This window comes from Dermacentor andersoni, chromosome 10, assembly GCF_023375885.2.
Source record: "Dermacentor andersoni chromosome 10, qqDerAnde1_hic_scaffold, whole genome shotgun sequence".
In the NCBI taxonomy this organism is placed as follows: Eukaryota; Metazoa; Arthropoda; class Arachnida; order Ixodida; family Ixodidae; genus Dermacentor; species Dermacentor andersoni.
In genome coordinates, this window is record NC_092823.1 from 23,873,106 (window position 1) to 23,890,479 (window position 17,374).

The 17,374-nt window shown below is 48.3% G+C and overlaps 1 protein-coding gene across 6 annotated transcripts in view; it reads left to right on the forward strand.

Annotated features, from left to right (window-relative positions):
• The first annotated feature begins 10,489 nt into the window (after positions 1 to 10,489).
• The window catches only part of LOC126518991 (uncharacterized), a 101,485-nt gene continuing 94,600 nt past the window's right edge, over positions 10,490 to 17,374 (forward strand). For all 6 annotated transcript variants that reach the window (XR_011890747.1, XR_011890748.1, XR_011890751.1 and 3 more), the window contains exon 1: positions 10,490 to 10,848. The gene's annotated coding sequence lies outside the window, so the exon portion shown is untranslated. The remainder of the gene's footprint in view (positions 10,849 to 17,374) is intronic.

The following is a 17,374-nucleotide window of genomic DNA, read 5'->3' on the forward strand; positions in this document are numbered from 1 at the left end:
TACAGTCGAGTTGGCGCCCATTCTGGCGCAATCTGCCGCAGCGATGCGACCGCATTGGGAAGGTGGCTCTACAGCTCGGCGGGCTCGAGGCGTATTCCTTCATGCGCACTGCACTTCGTGTCGGCTGCGGTTGAGGCCGTTTTGCTTCGTTGATTACCCTGCCCCGTTCTCTATTTTTTCTTCGGATACGTCTTGCGACAGTGCCATGGCATGCGCTTCATCGGCAAGCGCCGAAATTACGGAGGTGCGAGAGAGAACAAGTGCAACCAGCAATACGTATGCGTAAAGGACTCACAGTCACGAAGGCCAGCCCGGAATAAATTTCTGCAAGTTATCTGGCACGCCTTACGAACTAGAACAGCGAAAGAAATGGATCGCAGCGGTTCGGAGCGTAAAATCTGCTTCTGTCATGACATTTGTGAGAAATGTTCTTTTTGTAAATCGTGCTATATGTGCCCGCGTTTCGCAGCTTATGCGACACCAGCGGTCATGGCAGGGTCACCTGCTTTAAAACTGGATCAGAAACATTTCAGAACTGAACTGAAACATTTCAGAACTGATCACAACTGAAACATATAAATGTCATTTGTCACAGATGTGCTGATTTGATAACTGCTTACTGTAGCCTTAGCATTTGGTATAATCAGGATAACACCGGTGTGTACGCTGAGCAATATTATATGCCGAGAAAGCTTATTTTATGCTGGCGAGCGCTGATTCATCGATGATACTGATATCGGCCGCAGGCGACAGAGGCACCGTGTCCCATGGTGCAACTTTTCTTGTAAATTTACGTTTGCGAAATTGCATTGAAAAAGCAAAGAGAATATTCAAGCAAATGAATTCACAAGCGAAATCAAACCTTGTGCAAATGGTGTAATGAACCTCGATTATTCCACACGATGCAAATCAAACATACGAGTCATATATCTTCACATCACGTGGTTAATAAATCTCATTTTCACCTGCAGATGGCCCTGAATGTGTCCCAAACGAATTAACCTGGACATGCTCTAAGCATATTGTCAATAGAGAACAAACCCAGGGCCCTTCCACTCTGTGAAGAAGGCTCACTACTGAAGCTGTGTATGTGGGCCCCTTGATGGCGAACTGCACCTCCGCCGCGGGTCGGCCCGGTATTGCACTATCTTCGGGATCGGCCCATGTATGGAGCGTACTTAACGACTGCTTCACCTTCGCCGCGGGTCGGCCCGGCGTTGCACTATTTCCGGGACCGGTCACGTATGGGCAGTTTCTTGCTTACCACGCCAACAGCGACACAAAAATTTTCTTGGACGGTAGAGGTATACAGCTTCTCTGTAGAAAAAGCACAATCGAAAGTCAGCCTGGCAGCAACCCGACGCTTTTTCCGGACAATTACGAAGTGCTGCAAGCTGACGATGGAGAATAATCTCGCGAATAAAAAGACATGATAAATAAGGGCATGTTTGTCTCACTTGCTGCGCGAAGCAACTTTTGTAGTGCCGGTTACGTCGGCAAGTGTGTCCCGACCAACGAGCCGTGACAGACCGCATACAACTGCTTCAAAACCGCAAAAGCTTTCGTTTGGCCCCATGCCAGGCGGTGATGAAGGGCACAGAAAGTTAGAGCGCCGCGACGTCACACAGTCACTTTCAGTTAAGATCGCGCCCAACCAGATCAAGTTTCTAAACTTTGATCAAGCATGGTCGCTGCTACACGGTCCAACAATTCAAATCGTATTAGTGTAGTCAATTCGGCGTGGTGGTGCTGACGGCAGCCTACGATCGCGATCGCGAAGCTCAAACTCAATGCAGGGATCGCGATCGACTCGACGTCGATCGAGCAAAATCGGGCGCCACTGACCATGCAACAGTACCCGGTCTAGATCGACCTTTATGGCGATCTTAAATTACAATTGGACATGGGAATAAAGTGGTAAGCTGCGGCGTATAGCGCGCCGGAGCGAAATGAAGCATGCATCGCCAACACCGAGGCGTGGATTAAAAATCGGTAAACCTAGAAGCACAACGTTTTCAGGGTGCCAGTTTAGTGACTGCAGCGTTAGTGTCACAGTAGGTTTTACTGACGTGCAGGATGAGCTCGTACGGTTGTTTTCCCTCCTGGGAATGGCACTTCGCGTGAACGTCCAGGACCACCACTTCTATTGCGGAGAGAAAATGTGAAGCAGCGTGCAGCTTGTCTCCGCTAGTTAACGCAGCAGCATGGAAGTAGTCTTCTATTGCTTTAATATGCCTAAACCCGCAAAAAGTGTTCCCGACGTAAGCGAGCACCATGCTTGCAACCTCATGTACACAAAAAACGGCGAATCACGGATATACGTGCGGCTTTCGGTGACATGTGCACGTAGTTTAAATTTCGCGCTCTTCCCACATTCCCAGTGTCGCGCCGCTCGCCACAGACGGCCCTGAGCAATGCGGTACCCCTGTTGCTCTGTGACGCCTCTTCTTCACGGTATGGATCCTTTCGGCAGCCTGTAAGCGCTCTTGAACGGTGGCTTGTCCAAGGGTGGCTTTTCAGCCTGTTTCAAAACTCGGACAAATACAGCTTCTTTTCATGCCACTGGAAAGTGTCCGGCTCCGCGAACCTTATTAGGAAGTGCGCGCAAGGTAGTTCGCGTGTCCGTGTGCATCTTCTTGATCATGTGATACACAATCCTGTCTGCTCCCGGCGCATAGCTTTTGTAGGCGTTCAATGATGCTTTGAGCCACGCAATGTTGAATGGATGGTTATATAAATAGTTTGCTATGCATTTGGGGTGCAGTTTCTTGCGGTCTTCTTTTTCTTTTCATTTGAGGAATGTCTATGTATATATAGTAGGCGCAACTAGATACATACTAAATATGTGTTACAAGAGTGTGCCTGCTCTTTCAACCAGTTACCTTGGTTATTTTCTAAGGGCCGCGGGTAGAGCTCCTACCCCTTTAGCCTTTTGACGGCATTCCATACTTCGAATGCGCTCATCCTGCACATTACTCATCCTGGCCCTTCTGTCAGGATTATCAGTGTCGTTTAGACAGTGAAATACCGCCCGCCGAAGGTTGCCGAAACGAAAGAGCGGGAAAGAGGCCCACACACATCGCACCACCAAGAGTACGGCGAAGACGCATGGAGAACAAGCTCGAGGTGAAGGGAGCAGGGGCGTTGCCGCAATGCTTGCTCAGGGATGGTGCGCTGTGCCTCGGATAGCGCATGCCATTCGACAGCAGTAGAAATGGATCTGCTCATCGCATCACGAGAGAGGGCTTCGGCTGCTGCGTTAGCGGCTCCCTAGACTTGCCGTATGTCCATAGTGAACTCGGAGATGTGTGCAAGATTCCGTCTGTCCCCAGCGACATACTTTGATGACTCCGTGCTAATCACATAGGTCAGAGGCTTATAATCAGTCATGACGTGGAACTCGCGTCCTTCCAGTAGGTGGCGGAAGTGTTGAGTGATTGCATAGATGGCCAAGAGCTCACGACCTAAGGCAGTGTAGTGTGTCTCGGCGAATAGCAGCTACCCAGAGAAATAACCCAAGGAGAGCCATTCAGAGCCCACATATTTTTGCAACACCGCTCCGATGGCCACACTGGATGCATCTACCATAACTCTAGTCACTGCGTAAGAAACGGGTATTTAGCAGCCGAGTTGTATCAGACACGGCTTTCTTGGCAGTCTGCGTGGCGCTTTCGAGAGGTCGATGAGCGGCTGCAGTAAGGCTGCGCTGTGTGGAATAAAACGGCGTGAAATATTGACGACGCCCAAAAACACTTGAAGCTTGCTAAGAGTGTTGGGCACCGAGAAATTGCTCACAGCCTTGATATGGGATGGCAGTGGCACGATGTTGAGCGCCAATATGCGATGTCCCAAGATATCTAACTCCGAGGTTCGAAAAACGCATTTTCGAGGGTTCACGACGAAGGCGCTATAAAAGTTCGTGCAAGGCACTTGCTCGAGGTGTTTCGGGGTGGCGCTGGCGATTAGTATGTAATTTATCGTAAAATCCCGAGAAGTGCCCCACGCCGCAATGATAGCCCACCCCTGTTCTTTGCAACATTTTTTAGTTTTAGAAAACAACCTGTGCTACTTCGTATAGGTACACTGGAAGTTATCCCACCTCATATTTTCACTCGATTTTCCCTCGCTTTTAGGTAGGTTACCTTACAGGATTTTACGGTATGTACGCGAAGACTTCAGGCAAACCTCGTGTCACCTCAGTAATCAAGCGCTTGAACGTTTGTCCAGCGTTGCGCAATCCAAAAGCCATGCGCACAAATTCGACTAAACCGAAGGGCGTCGCGATGGCAGTTTTTTCAATGTCATTGGGCTAACTGGTATCACGTGGCATGCCTCGACCAGATCGACTTTGACGAAGACCTTAGACACAAGCCTATTAGATGTCAAATCTTAGATGTTGAAAAGTGGGTAGCTGTCATGAATGGTTTGAGTATTGATGGCGCGATAGACTCCACACAGACGCTAGTCATCCCGATCCTCCTTTGGTACCAAATGCAGCGGCGACCCCTAAGCTCTGGATCAAGGACGATTAATGCTGGGTTGGAACATGTGCACAAACTCCCGTTTAGGGACGACGAGAAGCTCGTCGAACAAACGTCGAGGATAGGAAGGAACTGGCGGACTACGTGTGATGATCTGATGAGTAACCATGTGCTTAGGAGGCTTGTTCAGGTTGTAAGGTTGTGTGACCTCAGTGAACTCGGCCAACATTCTGTGGTAAGGACTTGACGACACAAGTATGTGAGTGCCGGTGACTCAGTCAACTCTCGATAGAAGTACAACGATTGACAGACGAGTAGGGTGTTCGATGAGCCGTGGGTGGCGCATGCTGAAGTCATGGTTGTAAAAGGACAGGAAATCCGAACCGATGATGGGACAGACGACGTCAGCGATGACGAAAATCAAACGGAACGGGCGGCCTAATCCTTGGTAAATAGTAAGTGAACGAAGCCCGCATGTCGCCATGGTGGAGGTCTATAGAAGGCTTGAAATGGCAGTCATTGTGGTATTGGGGCACTACACTAACCTGGACGTCCGTTTGCATGAAGAAACGTATGTACGCAATCTTGTCCTTAATTGTGAGCAGGCGTCCAGTTCGAAGAAAGGGGTCAGGTGCGGCTGTCAGCGATCCTTCCTCTCGTTTCCCCAGCAGATACAAGATGGCGTACAATTCCTAACACTGCGTGCAATACGCAGGTGATACCATCAGGTGTGCTGGGACCGAGGGGTCCTTGCCCGCATCTCGCGAGAATACGATGCAGCAAGCCGGCTTCAAGAGCGCTGGCGTCTTCGGTGCTCGTGAAATGAAGGAATGGCAGCCATGAGGTCGTCAATGTGCGCATCGAGCTGGGCGACCGCTGAGGGATCAGGCAAACGCGCGACGACAGAAATCGAAGGAGCGGCAGCCTCGTGAATGGTATTGGTGAGCTCAGACAGGCGGCCTAGCGTCGTGTTATCAGCGGCGGAAGGACGAGGCGAACAGACCGGGAAAAGCGCTGCAGGAAGACGTACTCGAGGAGAGCTCTATGGGTGTTGGCATCATGTTCACCTAAGAGCTCTCATCCGGTGCAGCACTTGGGAGGGGCACCAGGTTCTTCGCGGGTCAGTAGTTGTTGCAGACAACGGCGTTTCGAAGGAACGGTACGCGTGAGGATCTTTTCCTTCAGGCGCTCATGCGGATTTTTATGTACCGGCTAAGGGAGGACGTCGGTAAAGTCGTTGACTATTTCCGGTGACAGTGACGAAATCACTTTGCAGTACTGCACTGTCTGCGAAGTTAAGTGATGCAGGCGGAATTGCCCTTCGGCCTGTAGAGACCACACTTGGGGATTGTGAGTCCAAAAGTATGGCAGCTGAAACAGCACCTGAGGGATATCGGGAAGCCAAGGGCTAGATGTGACGAGGGCTTGATGTGCAGCATTTCGCTAGATTTAGTCGTCCTTTAGCACTAGGCCGCCACTGTCGAGTGCGAAAGCAAGGACAACAGACACGTTAGATGTGGAGCCAATCAATCACTCGGGCCTAGATACCCCCGAAAACCTCTTCATTTCCTTCGGACGGACGGACGGACGGACGGACGGACGGACGGATGGATGGATAGATGGATGGATGGATGGATGGATAGATGGATGGATGCCTTCTATGTGCATCCCCTTTGAAACGGGGTGGCAGCTTGCACCACCAAGCTCTCTTTATTATATTGCCTAATGTCCTACCGGTATTAAAGAGAAAAAAAGGGAAAAAAAACATGAATTCTCATTACCAAGCTTTCTGAAGCCCTATTCTAACATTGTTTTTTTCTACTCCTCCGCTATTTTCGTTTCCCTACATTTCTTGCAGCAGTCTTGTAATCGCCTATTACTAATCTCTATTGTGCGCATGTTTACATTCCTCCTGCTCTCACTTAATTAAACGAAGGGCTTGAAGGTGGCCACTGGTGCACAAATCATCCGCTCGGCAAATCGACCTGCCTTGTTCCACTGTGAGCGCCCCCTGGCATGGTAAGAGACACCCGCGTTAAAGCATTAAGAATTGTAATTGTGATGTAACAATTGTAAACAGTGATATCGGCACACCAGAAAAGATTTCGTTAAACTAATTTATAAGGTTTCTTTATGTATGAATGAATAGTCTACAAAGACTATCTTTAAATTATGGGGTTTTACGTGCCCAAACCGCTTTCTGAGAGGCACGCCATAGTGGAGGACTCCGGAAATTTCGACCTACCTGGGTGATGAAGCAGGCGATAAGCACTTCCTATACATGGGCCGATACCGAAGATTGAACAATGCCGGGCCGACCCGCGGCAGAGATGAAGCAGGCGTTAAGCATTTCCCATACGTGAGGCGATCCCGAAGATAGTGCAATGCCGTGCAGACCCGCCGTGGATGTGAAGCAGGCGTAAAACACTCCCCATACGTGGGCCATTCCCGAAGATAGTTCAATGCCGCGACGGCCCGCGGCAGAGGTGCAGCTCCCTATTAAGGGGCCCACATGCACAGCTTCGCTGGTCATCCTTCTGTACAGAGTGGAAGGGCACTAATGGCTCTGAGTTTTCTTTTTACATATATACACAAGCTGCTTTTTGAAATCACTAAGAACTGCAGAGAAACCTGCTACGAATCTCTTATGATGCATGGAAAGACAGGAAAGAAGGAAGGTTCAGTCATTTTGTCCAGCGTTGCTAATAAAGCCACCCACAAAAACGTTTTTTTTTTCACGCGATTTGTAGGGGGTGCCTTATCCAGTACATTTACTTATGTGAGAAAAGTTGCAGATAAAGGCAGTATGGCACTCTGGAACGCATGGATACGTATCTTCCTGAAAGACGCTGATTAAGTTACACAGGAAAAGGTTATCCTTCGGTACTTAAAAGATGCTTTTTACTACGACTTATAAACAATGGGGCCCGCGTAGTTTTGCAGGGAGATCAGGAAAACCAACTTCACGCATCGTAGAATGAATAAAAATTGGAAGACGACGCGTATTCAGTAATTCTAGGGAAGCACCTAGACACTTCAAACATTCGGCTCAAGTCACCGATAGCGCCCCCCGTAAGCTTCAAGTATGAAACCTCTGGTGTTTTTAAAGCGAAATCATTACTGGCCGCGAACTTGCGATTTCACCGTGGCGGTGCTCCCAGGAGGCACATGACGTCACAACGCGCGCCCCGCCGCGGATATTTCTCTCTCGCCCGCGCTCCCTAGTCACTACTGCGCGTGCGCCACTACTAGCACCGAGCCACAGGTGTTCCGCCGCTGCCGTTTGGTATGACGTCACACGCGTTCCTCGTCATCGCGCTCGCCTCCGCTGGCTTCGCCAGCTGCGTCGCATGCCTGATAACATGTCGGAGGATTGAAAAGGAGATCTCACGTACGCCGCAAGCACAGTTGAGCCGGTGGTATGGACGGCGACAATTATGATAAGCAGGAGTAGCCTGGAATTGACCTCGGAGCGAGATGAAGAGGAAACGAATCGCCCGAGAAACAGGCGAACAGCGCGCCGAACGACTGGCTTAACGCCGCAACATAGCTAGACAACTAGACTAACCTGGACTTGCAATTTAGATTAACCAAGGCTAACCATGCTATGCCTTAGCTTTCGCTACGTATATCCTGGCATAGCCGAGCTTCCAGGGAATTTTTCTCCCAGGGAATGATCGGGAAGGTGTTGTTAGCTTTTCATTTTACGGCTCAAAACAGTCCAAGAACGAGGGTTCAGCAGTTCTTTCTGACGCCTAATTGGCGCACACTCCATGAAATAGCCTTAATATTGCCCGTATCCCTATTTTTACTTAACACATATACTTCTTCAGGGACCTAGTGTTTTCTGAAAACCATTATATCTCAGGAAAATTGGGTTTTCGAGTATTTCTGGCCATATTAACGGCTTCGCCGCGATAAATGCCAGATTCTCTTCAAAGGTGAAGCATTGACAGCGACAGCACGCTTCAGCGTTCCGCTGAAGCTCCTGGAACGGCATTCAGCAGCACGAAGGGTCGACACACAAAATTAGAGCAGAAGGCGAAGGAACGGAACAAGGCTCTGGCAGCTGCCAGACGTCTCGGAACGCTAGAACGCCGTTGTGATAAGGAACGCCTCGAGCTGCGTTTGAGGCGCCGCACTCCTGTGACGCACGAAATGAGACCTAAAGAAAAGCGCCGCTGTTCGTGGCTTAAAGTTCACTCTCCATTCAGTTCCGACTACTGTATGCAAAAAGGCTGCGCATTCGTTTGTGTGCAGAGCCCGGAAGCGCTCGATGCAAATGAAATCGCGTGCTTCTTCACCGAGCGGCCCTGGCGCACCGCTCATATCTATTGCTGAAGTCAGGATTGTTACCTCGCGCATCTGCAGCGGCAAGTGAGCAGATCTTAACGGTGCACCCACCCGGCTTTGACGTTTTTGCTGTTGAACGCTCCGCCTGTCTGTCGCATAGAGCTTCAGACCCTAAAAACATGCTGCGCCCATATGGCTTCAATGATGCAACGGCACGACGGCGATGACGGTGCGCTCAATAAAACGGGGCGCCTGAGAGGTCGTGAATGTCGGCCAGGATCGCTGACGTGTAGTTTTTAACGCTGTAGTGGTAAATGCTTCATCTCGCCGAAAGTTCGGTCTCGGCGGTGTTGCCTGTGACCGAAGATTTCCCTATGTATTCAGGTATATATTGACACGTGTATTTATATTAATCCGGCGACCATGTTTCGCCGTCTAACAAATCTTATCGCACAGCGCGGGACGCGCCTGCATGCATCCGAAGTTCCTGGAAAGTTGTCGATGCTTCTATCCGCTGTCTGTTGTCGCCGAACCTTGTGCTATAAGTGTAGCCTGATTTTGGGGGCACAGGTTCGCCCAATAAAAGTTAGATTTGGCCTTCACAGTATTGCTACTGTGTTTTTCAACGTCACCACCACGTGACTATATATATATATATATATATATATATGTATATATATATATATATATATATATGTATATATATATATATATATATATATATATATATATATATATATATATGCCTAGGCTTCCTGGATATAGGTAGCGTTTCTACGAGTACATAATCTTTAGTTGGCGGGAAGCGTCAGAACTAGTGAGGGATCATTGAATGCTATCAGCTTCCACTGTTAATGCCGAAGCTTAAGGGTTTTCCATGTTTTTTAGGAGAAAACAGGGACAAAACATGAAGTTGTGAGTGTCTAGAAAACTCGCTACACTGAATGAAGAAAACCCTTGTCGTCACCGCGACGGGGCGAGCTGGCTCTGGCAATGAAGCCTAAGTGTTAACGCCGTGTAGTGTTTCTTGTCGTAGACATTAGCTTTCAGTCACATCTTCTAAGGAATAGGAAAGGCACTCGGTGAAAACTGAAGTGCAGGAAAGAAGTAAAACTAATCGACAACAAAATAGCGATAGTTTCGACGCAATTATTGCGTTATATTGAGCAAGACCGCCTTAATAGGACGCAGTGCTTTACGTATGTCTTCACAGGTGCCGTCTCTCTGGTGGTAGGAGCACTGGCCTATAAGGGGCATAATGAATAGCGCTTAAATTCGGAAGAAACATAAAACAATAAAAACGAAATGCGTGTATTTTCCTTTATTTTTTACACCCACATTATACTTTTATGGTAATTGTCAATTTATCTGGCGATCTTTTACATAAACTGTGCAAAGAGTCTTCGTACTTTTTTTTTCGTTCAGTTGTTGCTCAATCGCACAGTAACTCGTGCTTCTGTCGCAAACTGCCCCTTGACGTCTCGGTAAATTGTTGTTCATATTGTTTCCAACCTTTGTGACCTTTGTGAACCGCCCATCCCCCGCTTATCCACCCCCATAGATAAGTATCGGTAAAAGCGTCGACGAGCAAAACGAGTAGACAATTTCTGCGATGTTCCGTGGCGAACAGCGAGCGGCGCCGTCGGTGATAAGGAAATGGGGTGCAGCATTATCAGGGTGATAGTAGCCATGGAAACAGCTGCAACCATGCAGCGCGGACAAAGCTTAGAAATTTCAGCAGAACCAACAGCAGCACGTTTGCCAGCCGACGTGTGTGCTGTTCGTCATGGCTTCTCAAGGCCAGCGGTATACGCTCTGCGGTTTTTCCCAGGAACTTGACTGGAGACCTTTACACTTCGTCGAGCCTGTTCCGGCCCACAGAATATGCAATGCTTGTGGCGTAATCCCCAGTAGTACTGCCCTTCTCCCATGCGAACACGTGCTGTGCCGCAGCTGTTACGTGCACTGCTTGCTCGAGGATGAAGTACACGCCTGTCCGCTCGACGGTGACCACTTTGTAGAAGAAGACGCTCAATGGATACACTTTCCTTTGGAGAACTTGCTCAAGCGCAAGGTAAGAAAACGCTAGGACGGTTTCTTTATATTATCCTGCGATGTTTGACGAGTTGTAATGGAGAGGTTGACAGAACAGTATGAGCGTGTACTGCTGGACATAGCATTCATTTCTCGCTAGAGCGCTACAATCCTGTGTGAGCTACCTTGAAAAGGGGTAGAAAAATTCGCTAGACTTTGACCGATGCAGCAGTAGTGATAGTGTCGAGAGGGACAAAAACTTGTACCCTAAATTTGGCATGTGCTCGTTCTGAGACAGAATGTGATGTAACACTGCCTTATCGGACGTGTGGTCAGAAAGTACGTGAAATTTTGTACAATGAGAAAAACCTATGAGCGTAGCCACTGTTATACTGTAGCGTATCTGGTTATGCATTCTCTTCTTTATAATCATCATTGTCATCAGCCTGGCTACGCCCACTGCAGGGCAAAGGCCTCTCCCATACTTCTCTAACTACCTCGGTAATGCACCAATTGTAACCATGTTGTCCCTGCAAACATCTTAATCTCATCCACCTACTTCCTGCCGCCCCCTGCTACGCTTCCCTTCTCTTGGAATCTAGTAAGTAACCCTTAATGACCATCGGTTATCTTCTCTTCTCATTACACGCCCTGGCAATGCCCATTTCTTTTCCTTGATTTCAACTAAGATGTCATTAACCCGCGTTTGCTCCCACACCTAATCTGCTCTTTTCTTATCCCTTAAAGTTGCACCCATCATTCTTCTTTCCATAGCTCGTTGTGTTGCCCTCAACTTCAGTAGAACCCCTTTTCGTAAGCCTCCAGGTTTCTGTCCCGTAGGTTAGTTCTGGTAAGACACGCCTGTTATGCACTTTTCTCTTGAGAGATAAGGGCAACCTGCTGTTCATGATCTGAGAATGCCTGCCAAACACACCCCAGCCCCATTCTTATTCTGATTATTTGTCTCATGGTCCGCATCCGCGGTCACTATCTATCCTAAGTAGATGTATTCCCTTACCACTTCCAGTGCCTCGCTACCTATCGTAAATTGCCGTTCTCTTCCGAGACTGTCAAACATTAGTTTTCTGCAGATTAATTTTTAGACCGACCGTTCTGCTTTACCTGCCCAGGTCAGTGAGCATGCATTGCAATTGGTCCCCTCAGAGACAAAGCAATGCAATATCTTCAGCGAATTGCAAGTTACTAAGGTATTCTTCATTAACTCTTATTCCTAATTCTTCCCAATCCGGGTCTCTGAATACCCCCTGTAAACAAGCTGTGAATAACATACGAGAGATCGTGTCTCCCTTTATGATGCCCTTCTTTATTGGGATTATCTTCCTTTCTTGATGGAGGACTACGGTGGCTGTGGAGCCGCTATATATATATATATGTTTCAGTATTTTTACGTACGGCTCGTCTACACCATGTTTCCGTAATGGCTGCATGACTGCTGAGGCTTCGACTGAATCCAACGCTTTCTCGTAATTAATGAAAGCTATATATAATGGTTCGTTATATTCCGCACATTTCTTTATCCCCTGGTTGAATGTGTGAATATGGTCTATTGTTGAGTAGCCTTTGCGAAATCTTGCCTTGTCCTTTCGTTGACAGAAGTCTAAGGAGTTCCTGATTCTATTTGCGGTTACCTTAGCAAAATAATTTGTAGGCAACGGACAGCAAGCTGATCGGGGTCTATAATTTTTCACGTCTTTGGGGTGCCCTTTCTTATGGATTAAGATTTTGTCGGCGTTCTTCCAAAATTCCCGTACGCTTGAGGTCATGAGACATTGCCTACGCAGGGTGGCCAGTTTTTCTAGAACAATCTGCGCTCCATACTTCAAGAAATCTGCTGTTACCTGATCCGCCCCAGCTGACTTACCCTTTGCACGGCTCCCAAGGCTTCTTCATAATGCCCTTTGTTTACTCCCATCCGCACACGCCGCCCTAATCGAGTAGCTATGGCAGTGTGCTGCTGAGGTCGAGGTCACTGGTTCCAACCTGGCCGCGGCGGTCACGTTCGATTAGCACACATTGCAAAACCACTCAGGTACTTAGACTTAGGTGCCCAAAAAGAACCCCATATAATGAAAATTATTCTACTCTACCTGACTGCGGCACGCCTCAAGGTAACGCGTGAAACGCAAGCATTCTATTGAAGTTGCTCACATCCGTAGGCACGATATTCATTGCTATTCCGGAGCTTTTTGTCACACTGTCTTTGAACACCTTGTTTTCTGGAGCACGTCGTATGCTGCGACAGGCGTTAGGTTGCACTTCATAGTTACCAACATGACAAACTAATCTGCATCATGTTCTGAAGTATATCGTTTGGTCACTATAGTTAGAAAACTGAAGTACAGACTCCCGGTTCTTTAGCAGTACTGCGCGAGCATCGACCGGCTAACGGCGCGAAGGGACGAGATCAGCAAGAGTAGCGCATGCGCGCCAACTTTACTCAAAGCGCAAGTTTCGTCTGCTAGGCTCTCCCTACCAGCACGACACAGCCCCTTGCACGATCAGTGCGGTGCATGCTTCCCGGGTTATTGGATATAGCAGAAGCGTGTGCCCCTGGCATGCGTCATTTTGTTTTCTTTTTTAGCGTGTGCTGCGCTAATGTGCATACACAGGAAAATAATAAACAAAACGTGTAAAACTGTATCGCAGGGCAACAAAGATTATCAAGTTTTCGATACAATTTGAAACGTGGTTCATGCTTATGACACGTTCTAAATAATGTGTAACTGTAACACACACATTGCTTTCGCCTGGATGCGATTCTTTAGCAGTTGTCTAGCGGTAAGAAGAATGCCACCTCGCATTTCAAGAGAATGGAGCCTCCGAGTTGTAGAATTGCCAAACGACGGCTATTCACCGAGAGAAATAGCTAAAATAGTTGATATCAGATGAACAACAGTCAATAGAACAACACAGGCATTTCATGATGAAGGCCGCATTCGTGACGTAGCTCGATGATTGAACCGGAAAACAAATGAGCAGGATATGGCCCTCGTTGCTGTAGCCGCGGTGGATCCTTTCCTCACTGCGAGACAGGTGACGAATATGGTCAGATTGGATGCTAGTAACAATCTCGTGCGAAAAAGACTCCGTGAAGCAGGATTGAGGAACAGAACTGCGGCGCGAAAGCCGTTCCTCCCGGCAGGCAACAAGGCGAAAAGGCTGTTGTTTGTGTTGTATCACATGTATTGGACAGTGGCTGACTGGAGCAGATTGGCATTTGCGGATGTGTATACCACAAGGTGTGTTGCTGTTCAGGATTTGCGAGTATCGGGCTAAACCTTACAACACAAATGCTTTCAATTCTTGCTTTTGCATATTTGACCCTAACTACACCCAGGGCGCGAGGGCAAGTGCACTCTTAATATTTTCACACCCTTATGGGTGTAGTGCGGGTGTATCTATCTTTTCACCCTTGAAACACCCTTTTAACGGAAAAGGGTGTTCAACAAGAAGACACTCGCGAAACACCCCAGTCTTTCTAATTTACACCCTAATTATAAGGGAGCAAGGGAACAAGCTTACAGTATATGATAAATGAACATTGCCAGTTAACGCGTTGATATTGGTTATACATGAAACGCGCGCTACCTGCGCTTGAATCAGGTAGCTGGAATGATTAGATCGGGGCATCTAGGCAGCAGCGTACAGACTCCGAACAGCGGTCAAAAATGAAGTTTCCCACGAATGTTGATATCGAATGGATGACACTAACGCGCAGACTTTTGCATAGCCAGATATCTGCAAAAGGCTTAAGATCAATGGCAAAATATTTACAATGATATCACTGAATACTTAAAGGTGTGCAACCAGTTAGACTGGGAATGCTTAGGAGTGAGGGCTAACGGTAAATATCTCACCAACTTACGGTTTGTACATGACATTGGCATACTCAGCAACGCTGCAGACTATTTGCAACAAACGCTTCAGGACCTTGCCGAAGAAAGTGTAAGAGTCTGATTGAAAGTTAGTATGCAGAAGAGAAAAGTAGTGTTCCGCAGCCTGGCGAGAGAACGAATGTCATGGTCGGCAGTCAGCCTTTAGAACCTGCGCAGAAATACGTGTATTGAGGTTAATTACTCGCAGGGGCCTCTGATCAACGAACTTAACAAAAATAAAAATTAGCTGGAGGGCTTACAGCAGGCATTACTAAATCATGACAAGGGAGCTTACTGCTAACCATTGCTTTCTACCGTTACTAACGTATGGGGCCGAAACTTGGAAGTTACCAAAGAAGCTTGGGCATTCGTTGAGGACCGCGCAACGAGCGATGGAATGAAAAATATTAGGCATGACGATAATAGACTGGAAGACAGCGACGTGGATTACAGAGCGAACGGGGATAGCTGATATTCTGGTTGACATAAAGATGAAGTCGTGCTGGGCAGACATTGCAATGCGTAAGAGAGAGAACTGCTGGTCTATTGGAGTTGCAGAATGGGTGCTAAGGGAAGGGAAGCACAGTCGAGGACGGCAGAGAATAATGTGGATATGATGGAATTAGGAAACTTGAAGACACGTGGAACCACTTAGCACAAGACAGGGGTATTGGTGATCGCTGGAGAAACTTTCGTCCTGCGATGGACATCAAAATAAGCTGATGATGATGTGATGACAACCATGCCAGCTTCGCGGCTTGTCATTCATGTTATGTTATGCATGCGTGTCATGCACGTTCTGATAGCTCGATTTGCGTAGATTGCGGGGGGGGGGGCGAGCAGCGAAGTAGCGGCGTAGCCAAGTGGGGCACGCCGGGCACTTGTCACGCTCACTAACAGTAAATTTTTTGCTGCAATGGCAATGGCCCCGGTTCTTCCCCCTCCACGGTATATTGGGACCCCCCCCCCCATCACACGCAAATTTTTCTGGCTACGCCACTGTGGGGAGGGGGTGTGTAAGATTGCTCTAGACCCCTCCCCCTAAATTGTCAACGGAAACGGGGGAGGGGAGGGTAGCTGCTGCCGGGCCGCATACCTTAGGCAGCCATATACCGGCTGCATTTCCTTTTGGACGTGAATGCTGCTCTATGTCATTACACAGTAGGATTCATGGCGGTTCGAGGCCATGCGACAATAAAAAAACCACATAGAGCCATCAGCAAGTCTTAGCTTGAGCAGATCTTTGGGAGCTGGGCAAGACTCTCATAAAAAGAAAAGCTTGGCACCCGTCTTACATGCATTGTCAACTCTGGATCACCGCTGACTGCACATTTCCGACAAAAAAATCACACAGGAACTCCTCTGGGATTTGTCTGAGTATGCGTAAGCATTGTGATTTTTCCTCATCTACACGCAGTCCATGTCGTTATCAATGTTATGAGACTTGATCCGACGAGTATAAGCGACAGCGCTGCGGCGACACGAACTGCTATGGTCGGCGGCGCCAAGTGAATGGCGCAGGCAAAGTACTGCAGGTGGCGGGGCCAGGTGCGCTGGTGACAGTTCCGTTCGTTTTGAGCCGTTATCGCTCTTTAGCACTTCTCATCCGCGTCAAACCTTTATCGACCGCTCTATGGCGGCGGCGGCTGCTTGTGGCACGGCCGCGCGAACCGTATCTCGAAAACGAACTGCAATGTGGACAGAGTCTGCCCACTGCTGAAAACTTCACGCGCTGTGTTCTCACCGTTTACTTCGCTTTGAAAAGAGACGCGCGTACACCTATCTTGAAAGATATCTGCGAAAAGAGCATATTGCGGCATCAGCTGAGAGCTTCGTGAGCGCTGTGTTCTCGCCGTTTCGGTTGCCTTGAAGCGAGAGCTAGCACGAAGGTGAATTCACTTGCTGCTGCGGGTTCTATTTTGAAAGGTATCGCGCGGTACGGACTGACGGACGGATGGTTTTTATTTGTGGGTAAGTATAGAAATGCTTACGTTATAAAAAAGATCGCAGGGTTCGTGGATGTCGCGATAACAATCAACTCCGTCTTGATCGCCCCCTCCCCACCCCGGGAGGAGGGAGACTACGCCTCTATCTCAGTAGAAGAAACGATGATGAAACGTTAACAAGAACGGCATTTTCTAACGCGTTGTCTTATGGCCTCCGAGATTTGCGCGCGAAGCTGGCGCGCGCGAACCTGGGGGGCCATAATTGGCTGCTTAATAGCATAAAAAGACAAAAAGATAATACCAAACGACACTGTAAAAAATGCAAACAAAGAACTGATCTTAGCTATACTGTTTGGGGAAAAGAAATAAAAAATTAGACAGCCGCAACACACGCCACTAAAGCCACCACCGCCGGCATAACGCGGAACCAACAGTTGGCAACATTCATTCGCGCTTCGTTGCTTCGTGCTTCGTCCGCTTCACGGAGGAAGGAAACTAAGGAGAGGCCCTACCCCCTCACGAGACGGTCATTAGAGGAAACGCCAGTTCACGGGATTGGCCAGTCGTTTCAGCGGGTGCGAGAGAGAAAATCTGGGGGCGTTTGCGCCTGAAATTTCTCCCTTTGCCTAGGTACTACGGAGGAGAAGCCGATTTGCTTGTTTCGTATGCGTTTGTCCCTAGGCGCGCATTTTGCCGTGTGTCGGCTGGCGATCCTTCAAATCAA